We start from the raw sequence: 20,607 nt of genomic DNA on the forward strand, positions 1-20,607 counted from the left end.
TCTCAAGGCGAGGACGTGTAGTCCTCTCAACGGTGAGGGTAACTAGTACCCAAGGTGAGGGCGTGTAGCCCTCTCAAGGCGAGGACATGTAGTCCTCTGGAGGTGAGGGCGTGCAGCCCTCTGATGGTGAGGACGTGTAGTCCTCTCAAGGCGAGGACGTGTAGTCCTCTCAACGGTGAGGGTAACTAGTACCCAAGGTGAGGGCGTGTAGCCCTCTCAAGGCGAGGACATGTAGTCCTCTGAAGGTGAGGGCGTGCAGCCCTCTGTTGGCGAGGACGTGTAGTCCTCTAAAAGGTGAGGGTAACTAGTACCCAAGGTGAGGGCGTGCAGCCCTCTCAAGGCGAGGACATGTAGTCCTCTGAAGGTGAGGGCGTGCAGCCCTCTGTTGGCGAGGACGTGTAGTCCTCTAAAAGGTGAGGGTAACTAGTACCCAAGGTGAGGGCGTGCAGCCCTCTCAAGGCGAGGACATGTAGTCCTCTGGAGGTGAGCCAATAGGTACAAGTACCAAAGGACTTTACAAGAAAGGAAGAGGTCGACTCTTTGAGAGGGCCTCTCATCTATTCACTTATTACCTAATATGAACATAATGATTTTTTTGGGGATGCAAATGTATGCAACCTTCATCTTGAAATGCAGTAAATGCAGGCTTTGTATGCAATAATGCAATGTTATGGAAAATTGTACAATGTTCATGACATTCTTTCCCTATTTTGTGATTTTGATTTTGATTTTTTTTTTTTTTTTCAAAACACAGATTGACTGTCCTTTTGAAAGAGGTGATAATTCATGCAACCTCATCCTATCTTTTTTGCAAATCTCTCCGGGAACTCCCTCAGAGTGTGTGTTCTGTTTGATTTAGTCACTTGACCATTTTGGAGTGACGGCAATGGAGTCGTTTGATGTTTGATCAATCAATTGAAATCCTAGGGTTTGTCCCCCTTTTTTTTTGTTAAAAACATCGATGGGTGAGAACTTTTGATCGGCCCCTATGTTCACTTGAGGCTCATGCACGGTGCCCCTCATTGCCCCAGTGTAAGGCTTTGAGGTACCAATCATTGTCTTTCGTCATGACCTTGTAGGAGGGAACCTATTGGGTGAGAACTTCTAATCTGCCCCTAGGTTCGCTTGAGGTTTTTGCATGGTGCCTTTCGTTGCCCCAGTGTAGGGCTTAGAGGTACCAAGTGTTGTCTTGTTTTCACGACCTCGTAGTGAGGAAGAATGAAAGAAGCAGTTGATTCTTGCAAAAAGAATTTTCTAAGGACGAGAAATAGTTGAAGGATCTTTCAGTTGATGGATTAAGTCAAATGACTCCTATGTAGAAGCAAGATGTTTTGATGTCTTGATGATGCTAAAGGATCAAGTGCTTCTAAGTTTTATTCAAGACAAGAATCCAAGAAAATCAAGATATATGATCAAGTTGATCTCTAGAATCTTAGGAAGAAGTTTCCAAATTGAAGAAGCAAAAGGTTTGACCAAGGAATTCTATCCTTTCAAATTGAGATTTGCTCTCTGGTAATCGATTACCAGCAGTTTGAAAATGTTTTAATTCAAATTTTTAAAACCTGTAATTGATTACATAAGTCTTGTAATTGATTACAAGAGGGGATTTCCAGAAAATAATTTCCAAGAGACATATCTATTCAAATGATTTATGAATGGCCATTCAAATGTTTTAAAGTGAGTTTTCATTGCCCAAACAGTTTTATCCTCTCGAAAGATCAAGAGTTTTTCTGAACTGAAATGTCTTATCCTCTCAAAAGATTCCTTGGTCAACCACTTGCATATTCAATAAGGAATTTTTGATTGATCTTCATTGTACAATCTATCCCTTTTAAGAGAGATTTCTTCTTCTCTTCTTCTTACTTCTGAAAAGGGATTAAGAGACTGAGAGTCTCTTGTTGTAGAGGATTCTTGAACACAAGGGAAGGGTTGTCCCTGTGTGGTTCAGACTTTGTAAAAGGAGTTTTACAAAGAGAGTGGAAAATCTCAAGTGGGTTGCTTGAGGACTGGACGTAGGCGCGGGAAGTGGCCGAACCAGTATAAATCAAGTTTGCATTCCTCTCTTCCTTTAAACTTCTTTTATTGCTATTTATCTTTTGCTTTAAAGAAGTTTATTTTGAATTGTCTTTTGAGTAATTCATGTTAAGGGTGCATTGTTAATCCAAAAAGAAAGAGTGATAGTTCAATTGGGGAATAGTCTTTGCATCTTAATTCAACCCCCCTTTTTCTTAAGGTAACTGAGGCCATTTGTCCAACATCCTATTCTTGATAACTCACTTCTCTCTAAAAAGACAAAATGAGGTCACATGAACGTCTATATTTTTACTTGAAAACACAGTCAATCAAATGCCTTTTTATTTTTTATTTTGAAACTTATTTGTTTTGAACTTTGTCGTTGTTTTACGGCACCCCCACCAACGTGCAAGATGAGTAATCTCTGATTGAACGGTCTTGGAAGTCAACACTCAGGATCGCAGGTTGCTTGAGCAAACAGACCAATGGCTTACACCCACATTCCGGTGAAAGTTGAAAATCCTGGTGAGTCATTAGAGACATCTAACAACAGCTTTCAAAATTGCCCCATGTGTGGCATCTCTTGTCAATGTCAGGATTTACACACGATTCTCCTCAAATTTCAGCCAGCATCAATTAGACCTCGCACCCTACACTTCAGAGCCCTACAATGCTCAATGGAACGCCCCGGGGCTTCTCCGTGACAAGCACACATTGCGTTCGAGTCGTATTCTCGGAGAAATGGAGGTTGATGACCCTTGGCTAGGGTTATGGCTACCATTGAATTATCAAGTAGATATGGGAGCAAGTCAGCATAGGACAGTGGAATTGGGGTGAATTCTACAGGCTTTCTCGCTGCAAAATTTACTTCTTGGTTGGTGTTTTTTTGGTTTGTGCTAAAGGTGGTCTTCGTCATTGGAAGTGCGGTAGACAGGCTTTGTGGTTGATTTAGGGATGGCCTTTGTGGATAACTGGGTGGTGGGTAAGGAGAAAGTTTGTTATTGGATGAGTAAAGATATTGTTGGGTTGGTGGGAAACTTGGTCGTACAGGAATGGCAGTCACAGCATGGGTTTCTCCCTCATCCTCACCCTCTTTATTTGCCCCAGTTTTCTCAGTCGTCTAAGTAGGATGATCAAATTTGCCTCTTTTCGGACCCACATTGATCCTTTCACTGGCGAAGACCAAATCTGCAAAGCTTTGAGGGTGCGCAGCCCACCATCTTTTCATAGTAGAGTACCGATAATGTGTCTACCATCACGATTATCATCTCCCTTTCCATTATTGGGGGTACCACCTGGGCCGCCAGATCCCTCCACCTTTTGGGCGTGTTCTTTGAATGATCCGTCCCTCTTTTTGCACATGTTCTGTAGTTGCATCCTATCCGGAACCATATCAGAATTGTACTGACACTGCCTAATGAAGGCAACCATTAGGTCCTTCCAAGAATGGACTCAAGAAGGTTCCTAAGTTAGTATACCAGGCGACAGTTGTCCTAGTAAGACTTTCTCAGGAAAAATGTATTAGCAGTTTCTCATCTTTTGCGTATGCCCCCATCTTCCGACAGTACATCTTTAGATGGTTCTTGGAGCGAGTAGTCCCCTTGTACTTGCCAAAGTCCGGCACCTTGAACTTGGGAATGACCATGTTTGGGTATTAGGAACAACTCTTCTAGGTTAGCAAAGGCATAATCTTCACCTCCTTCAATGGCCCTGAGCCTTTCCTTTAGATGATCCGCCTTTCCCTTTTCGGCCATAGCAGGAGGGGCTCTTCCCACCACAAAACGCAATGGTTGTGGTTTGGGCGAAACTGAGGGCCCTCCAAAGTGTTTTCAAAGGGTATACCACCAACTGCTTGCCCTTCAGTGGCATATCCGAGCCAAGGCTCGAAGTCAGCTAGATTGTGGTGGGGAATTTCATGTGTCTCCCCCATGGTTTGAGAGATATGTGCCTGATGAGGTTATTGGTTCTCAATGAGTATCGGAGTGGAGTTATTGAGATTTTCATTGAGAGTGTATGCCACATTGGGTGGTGTATAGTTGGGAGGCAAGCCATATGATGGGAAGGCGTGCTCGTTTTGAATTTGCACATCATGGGGTCATCCGTACTTCCCAAATCTTTGCCTACCATATTTGAGGTTGGATGATTCATTTGCTTGAGGCCAGATGGGAGCATCGGGTTCACCTTTAGTGACAGCGCTAATAGCGGCGATTATAACCGCATTGGCTTCCATTATCTTCTTCATGCTCATCATGGTCTTCATCATTGTGGCCATTTGCTCTTTTATGGCCTCCATTTTCGGCCTTCATCTTCTCTTGTATCTCCTCTACTTCACCCATTACTCTAGCTCTAGCACAAGTTCGGTGAGAACGCCGTAAAGCATGTTTTTTTTTTTATAACAATGATTAAGTTCATTTTATTTTATTTTTCAAGGAAAGAATGCAACGAGCAATGCAACCAATGAAAAGCATGGATGCATGCGAACGATGTACAGTTGAAGTATTGCGAATTTTTACGCAAGATATGGGGTTGAATCAATTTAGATTTTCAACATGGTCCATGACATCTTTGTCAAGGTGAAACTGGAAGTAACAAGGACATCAATAATCCTAAATATGTTTGGCAGTAGACGAAGCAGTGATGTGACTCAATTCATCTTTTGCCCCAATTTTGCAAGACGGTTACTTCCATATTTCAACTTGACTTGATGAACCTTTTTGTGAAAGCATGAGCTTGGTTCAACCCTATAATCCAAGGAATGGCAATTCTGATCGCCAATACTTCAACAACATCTCATAGGGATGAATGACTCGGGCATACTTTAAGCTTATGCACGGAAAATGTAATTATGAAATTGAGATGCCCGAAGAAACACCATTTCCTAGTTAACCATGCATTAGGTACCATGTTCAATTATTTTTTAAAGTGAAACGGGTTTATGATCCCAACATGGTTGGCTCGTGGTGCCTAACACATGAAACTAAGAATGTAGTGTGAAGTTTCACGCTTCCCCCTTTTTTGTTTTTGTTTTGTAGAGGAAAACACAAGGATGAGCAAACATGAAAACAAATGGTATGCAATTTTGCAGATCAAAAAGTTTGTTGAACGCATATGCATGATGATGCCATGACTCATGCAAAATGTGAGGCTGGAATATGATAACGGACAAATGCAGGATATGTCCATTATGATGTTATGACGAGATGCGTATGCGATGCATGATATGAATGCATTTTACGGACACGAGAGCCCGGAAAATTATCTCTTCTTACTTGCGCATTTGGGGGCGCAGTGCCCCATGTGTACAATTAAGAAGGTGATATGGACCTTCCGGCTTCCCGTGACAAAGGACGAGACCAACATACAATGCATGCTAGAGATAAAATGCAGGAGTGACTTGATTCGCACTGATTTTTGGAGTAAAAACGTGAGATAAACTCATCTTATTCAAAAAGTTATAACTAGTCAAGATCTGAGCGACAATACAAACTTCCTAGCGGTTTCTAATCATATGGTCCATTAAGTCTATCATATGCTGACAATAGCTGAGAAGTCCGTGGATCTCCTCGGGGGCGGAGCAGGTGTCCGCCACTGCTTTGGCCTTGGCTAGCAATGGGGGAAGTTCTTGACTCCTGTTCAAAGTAAGAGCAAATCGGTCCGTCCACATTGTTGCCTCTTGGTGCAATGAATCAATTACCCTTTCCCTTGCTTCGCTTTCTGCTGATATCTTGGCGTACTCATCCTCTAGCCTTTGCTCATGAGTCGCCGCTAGATTTAGCTTCTCTTTGCACTCATCGATGACGGCCCACATATTCCCTTCAGTCTCGCTTAACTGTTGGGACAAATTTCTTTTCGACCTAAGGCAAGCCTTTAGCTCGTCCTTCAAGATCATGCCTTTGACCCGTGATGATTCCTTTCACCTCTTCGGAGCTTGAGCTCACTATTGCTGCCCTATAAAGCCCCTCAAAACTTTGCTTTGGTCGTGTTCTTCCTTTCGGGCCTTCTTGGTTTCTCATTCCAAGGCTTCATCAGTGGCCATATTGACATCCCTTAGTTCATCATACTCTTTTCAGACTTTGATGGCTATGGACTTGAACTTCTCTTCGACTACCCAGGCTCTTTCAAGCTCTGCCTTTAGGGCTTGTACCTCATCACTTTCTTCCGAAGCTTTAACCTCATCGTCTCTCACAGTCTTTAGATTTGGGAGCCAATCCAGTCCTTGTGTTCGGACTCTCAGCCACTTATGATAGCCGCCGATGATCCCATTACTGCTTCCCCTAAGCTCTCTGTCCTTTCTTCACGCCGCATCCCATGCCTTGCGAACTCCTTGGAGTACCCTCGCGTTGTGGTCACTAAAACCCCGTGCGATGAAAGGCGTGATGCTTTCGTCTAATGGCGCTCCTCTCATGGGGTAGCCAAGCTGTCTTATGGCGAGAACGGGATTATAATTAATACAACCCCTTGTTCCCATCAAGGGAACATTTGGACATCCTTCGCATGAAGATAGAATCTTGATTCTTCCTTCCTTCTAGCGAGGGAACCAATTAACAGACGCCCCCCCATGCTAGCCAAGAGTTGGTCCCAATTCGCCTTTCCTTTTTCGACGCACGAGCGGTAACCTTGTAGCGGATAGACGGGCCTACCTTCTTGGAGAAAAAGGTGTGAAACCAGCCCCACATAGAGAGCTGGAGTACAGCAAACAATCCTTGCATTGCTTTCTTCACATCTTCGGTCGAAGATGTCATATAGGTCGGCTAGCATAGCGACAACCGGACTTTCCTTGTGGTTATGATAGGCGAGAAAAACGTCGATCGCTGCCAGGTCCACCAACCCATCCCATTTGGAAAGAGGACTCCCTAGAAAATCAACAGTGTGAGAATATCTATGAATGGGGTCCACTCGCCTTTATCTGCCAAGATTCTTGCTTTTACCTCCAAATATCTTCTCGGTATTCCGACCACCCCATTTTCGACTTGCCTTTGGCGGTCTAATTCCTGCGCCGAGATTTGGACTTTTTTAGAAATTCTGGCCAATGAGGGGTAGAACCCTGAGAAGAGGTATGGTTTCCTTCCCCCTCGAGGACATCCTAGGATCTCTTCAAATTCTTCCACCATTGGTGATAGCTGGAAGTCCCCAAAGATGAAGCACCTCAACGGCTGATCATAATACTGGGCGAGGGAGGCAATTGGTTCCATGGAGACTTCTACCCTAGCTAGGTCCCAAAATGCTTACCATAGGCTTTGCGGAAGGCTTGCCGTTGAAGTTGACCCATTAATTGCCCCAACTTTCGTAAACTGGTGACCTCTAAGCTCTTGATTTTGACTTGATAAAACCTCTTTTTAAGCGAAGGCTTTTGACTTGATCCCATGTTTTACTAAAGTGAAATAAAATCTAGTGCGAATCAAAACTCCGACATCTATCTTGGGTGGGATGGATGAATGCATGATGGAATGCATATGACACAGATGCAATCTAGAAAAGCGGGGGTCCGGGGAATTTGTCCCCTTCTTAGATACGACGTCTAGGGGTAGCAGAATGCCCCAACACACGTTTTTAAGAAGGCGACACGGACCCTCCGTTGGTTTGTTTACAGAAGGGATCAAGACAGAACCCATATGCGATGCCTATGCAAAAGACACAATGCGGGAATGTACACAGTATGACGATATTTACTGAACATAAGCGAAAGGGTATATGATACTTATGCATGGCAGTGTGAAAAATGGCACGCAGCGTGTCTGCTTGTGCCCCTATTTAAGGGACCTATAAGGGAGAGAACTAACTAGGCATTTAGTGATAACCCCCAAGGTAGTCATATCTCTTTTGATGGTTTCTAGAGGTATTATCCTCTTTGAAGAACATATTGTAGCAGCAGGGACTACTAGCAACAATAAGTTTTCAAAGAGAAAAGCTCTAGATGAGGGTTCACTGTAATCAAGCAAGTCGGAGACCTAGCATGATCACAGATTCACCTCTACTCCTTATGTTCCCACGAACCCGGGTATAGGGCCCTTTTTCACTCACAGTGTGTGCAAATAGTGTTGGTGTTTGTGTGCATCAAATGAATAAATATTTACCTCATGCATACATTTAAAACGCACTAAAAGCAACAGAGAGTTTATATACACAGGAACATAATGAAAGGAAACCAACAAAGGAGAAAGTCATGATAAAACATTGCACAAGATTAAATGGCCTAACTCTCTAAAAAAACAGTCCCCAGTGGAGTCGCCAACTGTCGCAACCTACCCTTCGGCGGGAGGGCGACGCGAGACTCGCGGGATGCGTGTTCCACGAGAGGAATACGCGCGGAGTCGCCACCAACGTTTATTTGAGGAAAACGTCGGAAAAACCGGAAAAGACGCGATCTACGAACTTTTAAGTGAAAAGGTTCGGGAGTTGTATTTACGCACGGGGAAGGTATTAGCACCCCACACGTCCGTCCCAAGGGACGGCAGCCTTTAATCGAATGTGCAAACATGATTTTGATTTTTATGTTCCCTTTTATGTCCTTATACCCTTTATATCCTTTTTATATTTTTTCTTTTTTGTGGTCGACAAGGGTGTTTCCCTTTGCTCCTACGTATTCCTCAATTTGCGATGAGGAAATCAGACCTACGTAGTTCTTTCTTATCAAGTGATTCTTTTTTACTTTAAGAGGTGATCATTTTAAGGCGTTGGACCTTAAAAATGATCCATTTTACTTAGTGAGAAATTGAAATGACAAACTTCAAAAACCTATTTTTGTGGACGAGCTTGACTAGGCGAGTTGATTTTAGCCTTAGTTTCACTTTAGTTATTAATCAATTCGATTAAGAATGAGAAAATCCCAAAGAGAAAACGTCCGATTGATTTTCCGCTTTATTTGGCTAACAGATGTTTTTTTGATTATTATATTATTTTTTTACCTCTTTTTGATTTCCAACGTGGTTACGGCACGACCGAACGGTCGGAATTTATTTTAACCGAAGTTAATGGATAATACAATTCAAACGTTCGGTGGAAATTTATTTTATTTTTAAGTTAAGCGAGAAATGACTTAAGTAAAATGGCTTAAGCACGTCAACAGGGGGTATAAAAAGTAAACAAAACGAGAATAAAAATGCACGAAACACAATGTGGACCACCACGGGTGCATAGAATGAATCGAAAAGCTTGGTTCGAGGTACTTACCCGTTGAAGATCGAAGAACGATGAAGAACGAATGAAGAACGTCGAAGAACGGTTGAAACCTTTGCGAAATTCCTCACGGAAAACGTTACGGAAACGTTTCGGAAGCGCCTCGGCTTAGATTTTCTTCACGGAAACGATTTTTCCAAGCAAATTCGAAAGAGAGAAAAGTGCCTCAGGGGCTGAACCCCTTCCTTCTTCACTTCCTCCCCTATTTATAGCAAAATAGGGGAGGTGGTTGCCGCCCAGCTCGCCCAGGCGAGCTCAGCTCGCCCAGGCGAGCAGGGTTGCTTCCTCCAGAAGCAACCGCCTTCTGGAGGAATATTCCGGAGGGCCCAAGTGGGCCTGGGTGCTATTTGCACCCCCATTTTTACTAAGTACACCCCCCTCTGCTGTTTTTTGGTGATTCTTTTTTTCGTGAAGTTACGGAAACTTACGAATTTCGTAACGATACTTGTTTTCTTTCCGTAATGTTACGGAACCTTGCGGATTACATAATCATCCCCTTTTTGACTTACGGAATGTTACGGAACCTCACTTAATTATGCAACGATGCTTCCATTTGATTTCCGGTGTGTCACGGAAACTTACGGATTGTGCATCAATATTTTTTTGGTTTTTCGGCATGTCCTGGAATTTCACAAATTGCCTAATGATGGGTGCCAAGCACCTCACGAGGACCAAAGAATGGTCGCACGTCATCGAGCAAAAGTCCCCGGACGAAATTAGGGTATGACAGTGGCGACTCCGCGCGTATTCCTTTCATGGAATACGCATCCCGCGAGTCACGCGTCGCCCTCCCGCCGAAGGGTAGGTTGCGACACCTCCTATAGTAGTCATGACTCTTGCAATAGCCTAAGTGAAGAACTTCATGACTATTATGAAGGAAGGCATAGGTCACATCTTAGAACTCACTCCCATAGGAGAGGAAAGGAAAGAAAGCTTCAAGAGGCTAACATTAACCTCCCATACTTCCATGGGAAGGAAAATGTAGAGGCTTACTTAGATTGGGAAATAAGGGTAGAGCAACAACTTAAAAGGAAGTCTACTTCAAAATCTTATGGCTCTCATCCATATCCAAAGAAATACCAAGGTCAAGGCATCTTAGGGGTAGCACCTTCTAACCCCAAAGATGATAAGGGAAAGACAATAGAAAAGCAACCCCTTAAGGCTAGTATGCAAGAGAATACTAGCTCTATAAAATGCTTTAAATGTCTTGGAAGAGGACACATTACTTCTAAATGCCCCACCAAGAAAATAATGATTATGAGGGGCCAAGAAATTTATAGTAGTCAAGATGAGGCTACTACTTCACCTTCCTTTAGTGAAAGTGAAGCAGCAAAAGGGGAATAATCTAGTGAAGAAATATGCCCCCAAGAAGAAGGACAACCTTTAATGGTTAAGAAAAAGTGTAAGGAGGTAAGTATCTCCTCCAAGAGGTTAGCTAAGAAGGAAAGTCATTTTGAAATAAAAACAAAAATTAAAGAAACTTCCCCTCTTAGACAACCTCCACATCTTCTCCTTTGTAAAAAGACACTTGTTAGCACTCCCACACCTCTTGGGCTTGAGGTTATTATTCAAGTAAAGAAGTTGATGGATGAGGATTTGGTTCATAAGAGCTTAAATCCTTGTGGTTTTTTGTTGCCCAAAATAGGTATTGTTATGCACCAAATCCCTAAGATAAGTGATATGATGAATGTGTTGAGTGTTGCAACCATCGTTTGTAAAATCACTCATGCACCCAACATCTTCATAATTCATGTACACAGGGACTCATTAGGTAGGTTTGTTCTTATTTTTGGTTTTAATACAAAACTAGGTGCTCATATGGGACACCGTAGGCTTGTCGTACTTTTTTGTAGGAATAATCAACATGAAAATATAGAAAAAGGTACATTTTATTGCATTACTTTCCTTAATTTTTTAAATAGTGGTCAAGGGGTTCCCACGGACCCTAAGAGAATAAAGGTCATTCCTGATTGGCCCACTCCACCAAGTATAAGGGAAATTTGGGGCTGCGATGACTTAACAAACTTTTACAAAAGGTTTTTCCCATATTTTTCTATACTTGGGGTTTTTAGACCTTACCCTACTCTAACATACCCAACACCACTAATATATATGTTTTTATTCTTTTTACAATTGTCGAGGGAAGGAGCCTAAAGTATCAAGAACCTTGGGATTTGAGGTCAAATCCTTTCCAAAGGGGAGGGGATGATGCAATCCTACCCTCAAAGGGTATTGGATAGAGGATTCCAAGAGGATTGGGCTAGAGCTGCTAAAGAAGGCCCTAGGGTTCTCATGAACCTCAGGGTAGATTTCTGAGCCCATGGGCCAAGGTTGGGTCCACTCTTCTTTATAAATATTAGAATAGGTTTTTCCTTCTTTTAGGCCTTGTATTTTGGCCATTCTAGTAGGATAGGGTTTTAGCCTTGTATTTCAAGGCATTTTGAGTAGTCTTTGTAGTAGGGACTTTTTTGTATTTTCATTTATTTTGGCATGGGAGAGATTAGCTATTATAGGAGGTATGTGTAACTAAGCTCTAGCTTCTCATCTCAAGGAGGTGAACTTAGCTATTAGAGGGGTGTGTGTAGCCAAGCTCTATCTTCTCTAGGAATCTTCTCAAGGAAGTTTCTCAAGGAAGCTTCTCAAGGAGGTGAACTTAGTTATTAGAGGGGTGTGTATAGCTAAGCTCTAGCTTCTCAAGGATGCTTCTCAAGGAAATTTCTCAAGGAAGCTTCTCAAGGAAGTTTCTCAAGGAAGCTATCTAGGCTATAAATAGAAGCATGTGTAACACTTGTTGTAACTTTGATGAATGAGAGTCTCTTGAGACACACTTCAAAGTTCAACTTCTCTCCCTCTTTTCCTCCTTCAATTTCATGCCTCCCCCCCCCCTCTCTCTCTCTCGTTCTTTTCCTCCATTGAAGCTTCCTTTCTAAGCTTCTTATCCAAGGCACTCTCTCTAGAAAATTAACATGCTTTCATGCTTATTTGTTTTGTCATATTGTTATGCACTTCTCATTACATTCATTCCTTGAAATCAGAAAAAAGTAATCATTGTGCTAATAAAAGCAAGACTACACTTTAAAACACCCTTACTAGACGCGTGCCAAGACAAGGATAATGTGTGACATAGAACAAGTATAGAGCAAATGAAGGCCGATATGGAGACCATGAAGGAGCAGATGACAATGATGATGGAAGCAATAATAAGCATGAGGAAGATGATGGAGGTCAATGTTGCTACAACTGTTGTTGCTAGTACTACTATTGAGAGGGACCTGATTCACACGCCCGATTTCAATCAAGAGAGTCATCCAGTCTCAGATGTAGTAGGTCAAGGAGGTGAGGCGGTGGCAAATGGATATGGGCCTCATTATGTCCAGCTCCAGAGCAAGTCTTCCTTTCCACCATATGGTTTGCCTCCCAATTATACACTGCCTATTGTTGTATACGCTCCTAGTGAGAATATCAATAATTTGGTACCCGTATTCATTGAGAATCAACAACACCAATCAGATCATACTCATGCCTATGTCTCTCAACCCATGGGGGAAACACATGAAGCTCCCCAAGACCACACTCTGACGAATTTCAAGGTTTATCTGGGATATACCACTGAAGGGCATGCGTTTTCTAATGTCCCCATGCCAAACGCTCCGGGGGGCCCTCAGTATCGACTACCATCACAAACCTTACATTTTGTGATGGGAGGAGGGCCTCCTACTATATTTGAGGAAGAAAAATTGGATCAAATAGAGGAGAGGCTGAGGGCATTGAAGGAGGAGGAGATTATGGCTTTGCTGACATATCAGAATTGTGCTTGGTATCCGACGTAGTTACTCCTCCGAAGTTCAAGGTGCCATATTTTGATAAATACAAAAGGACCATTTGCCTAAGGAATCACCTGAAGATGTATTGTAGGAAGATGGAGGCATATGCGAAAGATGAAAAGTTACTGATGCAGTTCTTCCAGAAGAGTCTCGCTGGGGAAGCTATTACCTGGTATACTAACCTGGAACCCTTTCAGATCCTTTCCTGAAGGAACTAATGGATGCCTTCATTAGGCAGTATCAATACAAATCTGACATGTCTCTGATAGAATGCAGCTACAAAACATGTGCAAGAGAGATAATGAATCATTCAAAGAATATGCTCAAAGGTGAAGAGATCTGGCAGCTCAAGTAGTGCCCTTGATGATGGAAAGAGAGATGATAACAATGATAATGGACACATTGCCAGAGTTTTACTATGAGAAGGTGGTAGGTTACATGCCTTCAAGTTTTGCAAATTTAGTGTTTACTGGCAAGAGGATCGAAGTGGGTCTGAGAAGAGGAAAATTTGATTATGCTGATTGTGCGAATTCTAGTAATAGAAGACTAGAGATGAGTGGAGGGAAGGAGAAGGAGGGAGAAGCCCATGTTGTGACTATTGTTCCTACAAGGCTAAATTTTCCATTAGCCCCTTATAATCCCATGTACCAATATGCTACCCAGCTATATCACTACTCAGCCAATATCAGTTTTGCCCATTACCCACCATTCTACCAACCAAGAACACCCAATCAACCACAAAGGCCACCCGTAAATCGACTTCAAAATCCACCTGCTGCTCAGCCAAGACCAAACACCACCCCTAATACCAACCAAAACACCAACTAGGGAAGGAATTTCCCTAAAAGAAAGCCTGTAGAATTCACCTCGATCCCAATATCATATGCTGATTTACTCCCATATTTTCTCAACAATGCAATGGTGGCGATAAGCCAAGAAAAGATTCATCAACCTCCATTTCCTCGAGGGTACAACCCGAATGTGATGTGTGTCAGACCCTAAGTCATTTTGGAGCTTTTTCTGACCCTTGGGCCCCCAAATAGCTTAGGGGTGAAGTAACCAGCTCGCCTGGGTGAGCTGCTAATGAACCAAGTCCTCTCATTTCCTATAAATAGGCGTGAGGGGGTTGAAGGAAGGATTTTAGCCTTCATATATTGAAAGGATTTGGTGAAATTAAGGAGAAGAAGGAGAAAGAAGAAGAAAAAAATGAGGTTGAGGCGCTTCCGAATCACAACCATGATCGATTCCTACATTGTTCTTCGTTTGTTCTTGGTTCGTCAACAGTTTAGTATTTATTTTAAGGTTTTGAATTCGCTCTATGCACCCTTAAGGGTCCTCCTTGTTGCTTTGCATATCTTGATCTCATTCTTCTACCATCAATAATCTAGTTTCTTCATGTAAAGCGAATTTTAGCCGATCATTTGTGTCGTAATCTCATTTAATCCTTGTAAAATAAAATTTCAACTAATCATTTATCTCACAAGATGTCTTTTAATGAGATTGAAAGTAAATAAGTAAAACCAAGATGAAATCAACATGTAATCGAGCTTTCTATCCACAAAAGTCGCTTGAGTCCGTTCGAGGTCCAACGCCTTAACGGTCTCTTTTATTTTTATTGGTTAAAATGAACCTTTCAAGTTTAAAATGCATAACTTTTTTCTTTTAAAGAACTACGTAGGTCTGAGTTCCTCACCACGCTTGAGAATATGTAGGAGCAAGGGCAACGCTCTTGTCAAGCCCAAAAAGTAAAGAAACACCAAAAAAAGGAAAAATAAATAAATATTGAAGTCATGATTTTGCACACTCGATTAAAGGTTGTCATCTCTTGTGACAAATGTGTAGGGTGCTAAGGTAATACCTTCCCTGCATGTCAATAACTCCCGAACCCTTTTTCTTAAAATTCGCAGACCATTTTTTGGTTTTTCTAACATTTTCCTCGAATAAACGTTGGTGGCAACTCCTGCGCATTTTCTTTTTTTGGAAGACGCACTCCTGAGTCTCGCCGCACCCTCCTGTCGAAGGGTAGGTTACGACAGTTGGCGACTCCACTGGGGACTTTTGTTAGAGAGTTAAGCCATTTAATTTTTGTGCAATATTTATCATGAATTTCTCTTTGTTTTGTTTCCCTTTCTTTCTTTTATGTTCTTGTGTTCTTATAACTCTTTCGATGCTTTTCATTTAGTGTGCCTATTCACTTATTACATGCATGTTTAGAAATATTTGTTTGTTCTATGCGCACATGACACTTACACCTTTGCACACACGGTGAGTTATTAGGGCCCTATACCCGGGTCCATGGAAACATAGGAAGTGGAGGTTGATCTGTGGTTATGCTGAGTCTCTGACTCACTTGATGACAATGAAGCATCATCTAGAGTTTTTCTCTTAGATGATACGTTGTCGCTGGTAGTCCCTACCGCCACAATGTTTGATATCAAAGAGGATGATATCTCTAGAAACCTTTGAAAGATGTGTGCGACCACCTTTGGAAGTTATCACTAAGTAGTAAACCTTTAGTCCCTCCCATTAGGTTCCTAAAATAGGGACACGGAACAAACACACTATGTTTTGTTTCCTTGATATAGCCATGCATATCTTTATGATGTCATGATTGTGTGCGTCTTTCCTGTGTTTGGCGTGTTGTTATGCCAGTTTGGTATTAATTTATTGCATTGTCATGTTTCTCTTTGTGCTACCAACCACGTGCTCTCATGCATGCATACTCATGTTGTGTCATCACTCATGCATTACATTTGTATCGTCATCTTTGTCACGGGAAGCCGAAAGGTTTGCGTCACCTTCTTAATTGTCATGCATTGGGCACCATGGTGATGTCTGCAAACAAACCATGATACCCGATGCATTACGGGTAAGAAGGGATGCTCTTTCAAACTCTTGTGTCCATAGTTAAACTTATTTTGTCATGCATAGCATAAACATTCCGTTATGCATTCATCATATTTTTTCTATGATAGGGTGTTGAAGTATTGATCAACAGAGTTTTCATTGTAGCAAACATGGGGTCGAACCAAGCACCCTCTTTTAAGAAAAGGTTTTATCATGTCAAAGCCAAGAGCCTAGAGGTAGCCAGGTTGCGAGAGCTAGGGCAGCAGATGGATCAAGTTCGACGTCAAGCCTTCCACAAAACATATGGGAAAATCTATGATTTGGCTATGATAGAAGTTTCCATTGAAGTCATTGCATCCCTTGCTCAATACTATGACCAGCTGCTAAGGTGCTTCACATTTGGGGACTTTCAGTTGGTACCAACCATTGAAGAGTTTGAGGGGATCTAGGGATGCCCCCTAAGAGGAAGGAAGTCGTATCTATTTTCGGGGTTATACCCCTCCATGGCAAGAGTAGAAAAAGTGGTCAAGATCTCGGCACAAGAGCTAGACCGAGTGAAACAAAACAGAAATGGGGTGGTTGGGATACCAAGGAAGCGCTTGGAAGAGAAAGCAAAAGCTTTGGCAGATCAAGGAGAGTGGACTTCATTCATTGATGTTTTAGCACTGTTGGTGTTTGGGATCATCCTCTTTCCAAATGTAGATGGGCTAGTGGATCTAGCAGAGATCGATGCTTTTCTTGATTATCACCATAGCAAGGAAAGCCCGGTCGTTGATGTTTTGGTCGATGCCTATGACACATTTGATCAGAGATGCAAGAAGAGCAGCGCGAGAATTGTCTGTTGCACACCCGCTCTTTATGTATGGCTGGTCTCCCACATTTTTTGTCATGAAAGTAGACTCGTCTGTCCCCTACAAGGTCATCGCATGTGTACCGAGAAAGGGAAAGCAAATTAGGAAGAACTCTTGGCAGGTACGGTAGGGGCCTTCGTTAATTGGTTCCCCTGATGGAAGGAAGGAGGGGCCGGAGTTTTGTGCTCATGTGAAGGGTTCCTAAACGTCCCCTTGATGGGAAAGGGGTTGTATTAATTATAATCCCATGTTGGCCATAAGACAACTAGGCTACCCTGTGAGAGGGGTGCCATCGGAAGAGAGTATCGCGCCTCTCATTGCATGGGGTTTCAGTGAAGGCAATGCAAAAATGCTTTAGAGAATCCAAAAAGCGTGGAATACGGTGGAAAGAAAAGATAAGGAGCTTAGAGTAGGCAGCAACGATGTTATCGGCAGCTATCATCACTACTAAGAAAACTGCGTTTTACGTCGGTGAAATAAGCATTTCAAAGACGGTGGGCGCCCGTCTTTGATACTAACGATGTTGTATAGCACAGATCCTTCAACGACGGTCGTTACAGGACCATTTTAGAAAGACGCCCCTAAGCAAGTCGTTGCAAAGAACAGTAACGTAGTAGAAAAACTACTTTCTACATCGATCGTTTAATAACTGATCTAGAATGTAATCTTTTCTACGTCGTTGCTTATGTTAGCACGACTTAGAAACAAGGGGTTTCTAAGTCGTGCTGACATAACCAACCACGTAGAAAATATTACATTCTAGATCAGTTATTAAACGACCGATGTAGAAAGTAGTTATTTCTAAAATAATTTTTATATATAAATTTAATATTATAAATTGATAATAAAAATAATTATTCATATTTATTAAGATTATATAAAATGCTGCTTAGTTAGATTAATAATATAATATTAAATTAACTAAAACCTATGTATAAGTTGAAAATTTAAAATTTATTATTGTCAAGTAATTATGATAAGATCAAAATTTTAAAATTATATAATAATATTAAATTATATAATAAGCTGAAAATTATTTCTATAATATTAAAAATATAAAAATTATGTATAAGCTGAAAGTTATGTATGTAATATTAAATTATATAATATAAGAATTATATAATATTAAATATTAAATTATGTATATAATAAAACCATAATATAACCTGAAAATTTAAAAATTATTTGACTTTTAATTTTTTACTAATTATCATAAGTACATATAATTAAGCATCATATAAATAAATTAATATTATGTAAATAAGTACACATGAAGCAAGCAGAACTCATACTAGGAAAACAAGTGAAAATGTCGAACAATGATGAGACCATCAACTCTATTATGTAGACCAGCTTCAGGGAATAAATCACCTTTTGTCTATATCTTGCAAGAAAACAAATCTCCTTAGGATTCAAGATACCTTTTTGACCAAGTATTAGTCCTTCAAAATAGATGGACATATGAATAGTTTTGCATGAAAAGCATGCTCATACCAATTTTGTTACTAGGGTCTTATCTTACCTGTGAACATTCGAGTTTTTATTGAAGATAGATTCCAAAAAGCCATGAGTGCTGATGCCATCACTTTCTTCTTGTGAGTGCAAGCACTCCATGTGTCCAACAACCATGATTTGAAGCCCTGAGCTGCATAACAAAAAATTTCTACTATTAAGCACTAAAAAGTTGACAGACATATGAAGTTTCCAGCAATTAGGTGGCCATACTCCACTCCTAGTAGAAGAAAAGGAACTACCTGAAACAACAAAAAACCAACCACTGTACAAATTCATTCATAGTATATAAATGATTAAAATAATTAATTAAAAAAAATTCCATGGTGAGACATTGGCTGTTATCAAACAAGGATTCACCAAATTCATGAACATGAAGGCTAGGCAGTGATTAGAATCATCATCATCAGCAGTGATTAGAAACAAAATATGAAAACCACTCCTAAAAGATCATCCAAGATATGATAAGATGTTTTCAATACATTCTCTTTCTTCTTTTAATATATCTAGTCTAAAAATAATCAATGTTAAAATATTTTAAATTGAATCTTATAAAAAATAACAAGTATCATTTTAAATTTGAATCTTATACATAGGAATATAGGAACAAAGGGAGTTTCAGTCATTATATTTATGTTTTTTTCTTCTCTTTTCTCTCTCAAGATGTTACATGTCTACTATTATTTTCCATAATTCTCTAACAAACTTGTCTTTGCACAAAGCAAAAAAACTGCACCTACGTGAGTGCTGATGAGTGCTGATGCCTCGAACTTGTCTATTTTAGAAGATAGATTCCAGAAAGCCATGAGTGATGATGCCATCACTTTCTTCTTGTGAGTGCAAGCACTCCACGTGTCCAACAACCATGATTTGAAGCCCTCAACTGCATAACAAAAAATTTCTACTATTAAGCACTAAAAAGTGGACAGACATATGAAGTTTCCAGCAATTAGGTGGCCATACTCCACTCCTAGAGGAAAGAGTTAGAAGAACATGTATGGGCAATAAATGTCTGTTGATAACTACAAGCAAATGGAGCAATTCTCATGTAAGCATACACACATAATAACAATGTATCAAGTAGGCAAAATGAATTACCTCGAGGATGTACCTTGAAGCCCAGATATGATCACCAGCCTCAATACCTACACTAACCAACTTTGTACTCCCACTGCAATATACATAGCAGGAAAAATGAATATTCATAGGCCTTAAAACAAAGGGAACTGCAAGAGAATTGGTATAATTTGTGTGCAGAGAATTGGTATATTTTAGAATTAACTTTCATTTTTCTTAATCTAGACCTGTCTTGCAAATGAAATCAATTTGCATTGTCACAATGTTGTCTAGCTTAAATGGATTGCTCGTGTTATGTCTAATTTATTTGTAGTAACTGGACTCAAAGGCCAGAGATTTTAACACACACTGTCCATGTTTAATTGCCATGGAAATTAAATTCTCACAACTGTATATTACTTTTTTTAAAGAGATCTGCATTACTATTTTTGTAAAAGATATGTATACTATAGATTTGCCACAACTAACAAAGCAAGTATTATTATTTAAATTTCATATACAAACCATATTAATACATAAAATAAGAGTTTGGCGACAATGAGAAAATAATTTACCTGGCAAGGGTTTGGCTGCATCCGTTTCTGTTCTAAAGCAAGTCTTGTCCCTCCAATCACAACTTCTACACCAATGGTAGGATTATACTTCAGCAGTTTATTGGCCTCTGCAGCCACCTGAATGTTTTGTGTTGTCTAAATCTTTGTCTTTTCAGAGTGCTTTAATTTTTCAACTCTTAAGAATCTGGGTGCTTTGTGACTAGACCAATAATCAATTTACAGGAAAGTTAGCTATAAATTTAATAAGAGAAATTTGAATTCAATAAGTTGATCCTGATCATGCATGCAAAAAGTAAACCAAACCCTGATCCTTTGCCACCAATATCCTACAGCATCTAAACCCTTCATTGATCATTGTACAACAATTAAAGAGAATATAATGAATGCTTTTGATTTTAGCTGAAGAGAAAAACTAATGGTATGTTGAAGCCTTCCCTACCATTGTGATTATGTTGAACAATTACTAGCCAACCCCTTATTATCTCCCCTTCACGCTAGAGGAATCATGAAAGCTGACAAATAGAATAGAACCTGCATAGCCTTTTTGAGACTTTCCTCTAATAAAGTAAAATCTTCCAAAGAGAGTCTCACTCATTTAAAGGGAAGAGTTTCCCTTCCATTCTACCTCAAGCCTTCATTTCTATTCACTCCCCTTGAAAATGGCCAATGAAAGTTCTCCCAAGAATTCATGAATAACACTTTGTACTCCAAGTGCAGATTTGGATTCAATTGAAATGCATAATAACAAGAACA

This window comes from Glycine soja, chromosome 15, assembly GCF_004193775.1.
Source record: "Glycine soja cultivar W05 chromosome 15, ASM419377v2, whole genome shotgun sequence".
Classification (NCBI taxonomy): Eukaryota; Viridiplantae; Streptophyta; class Magnoliopsida; order Fabales; family Fabaceae; genus Glycine; species Glycine soja.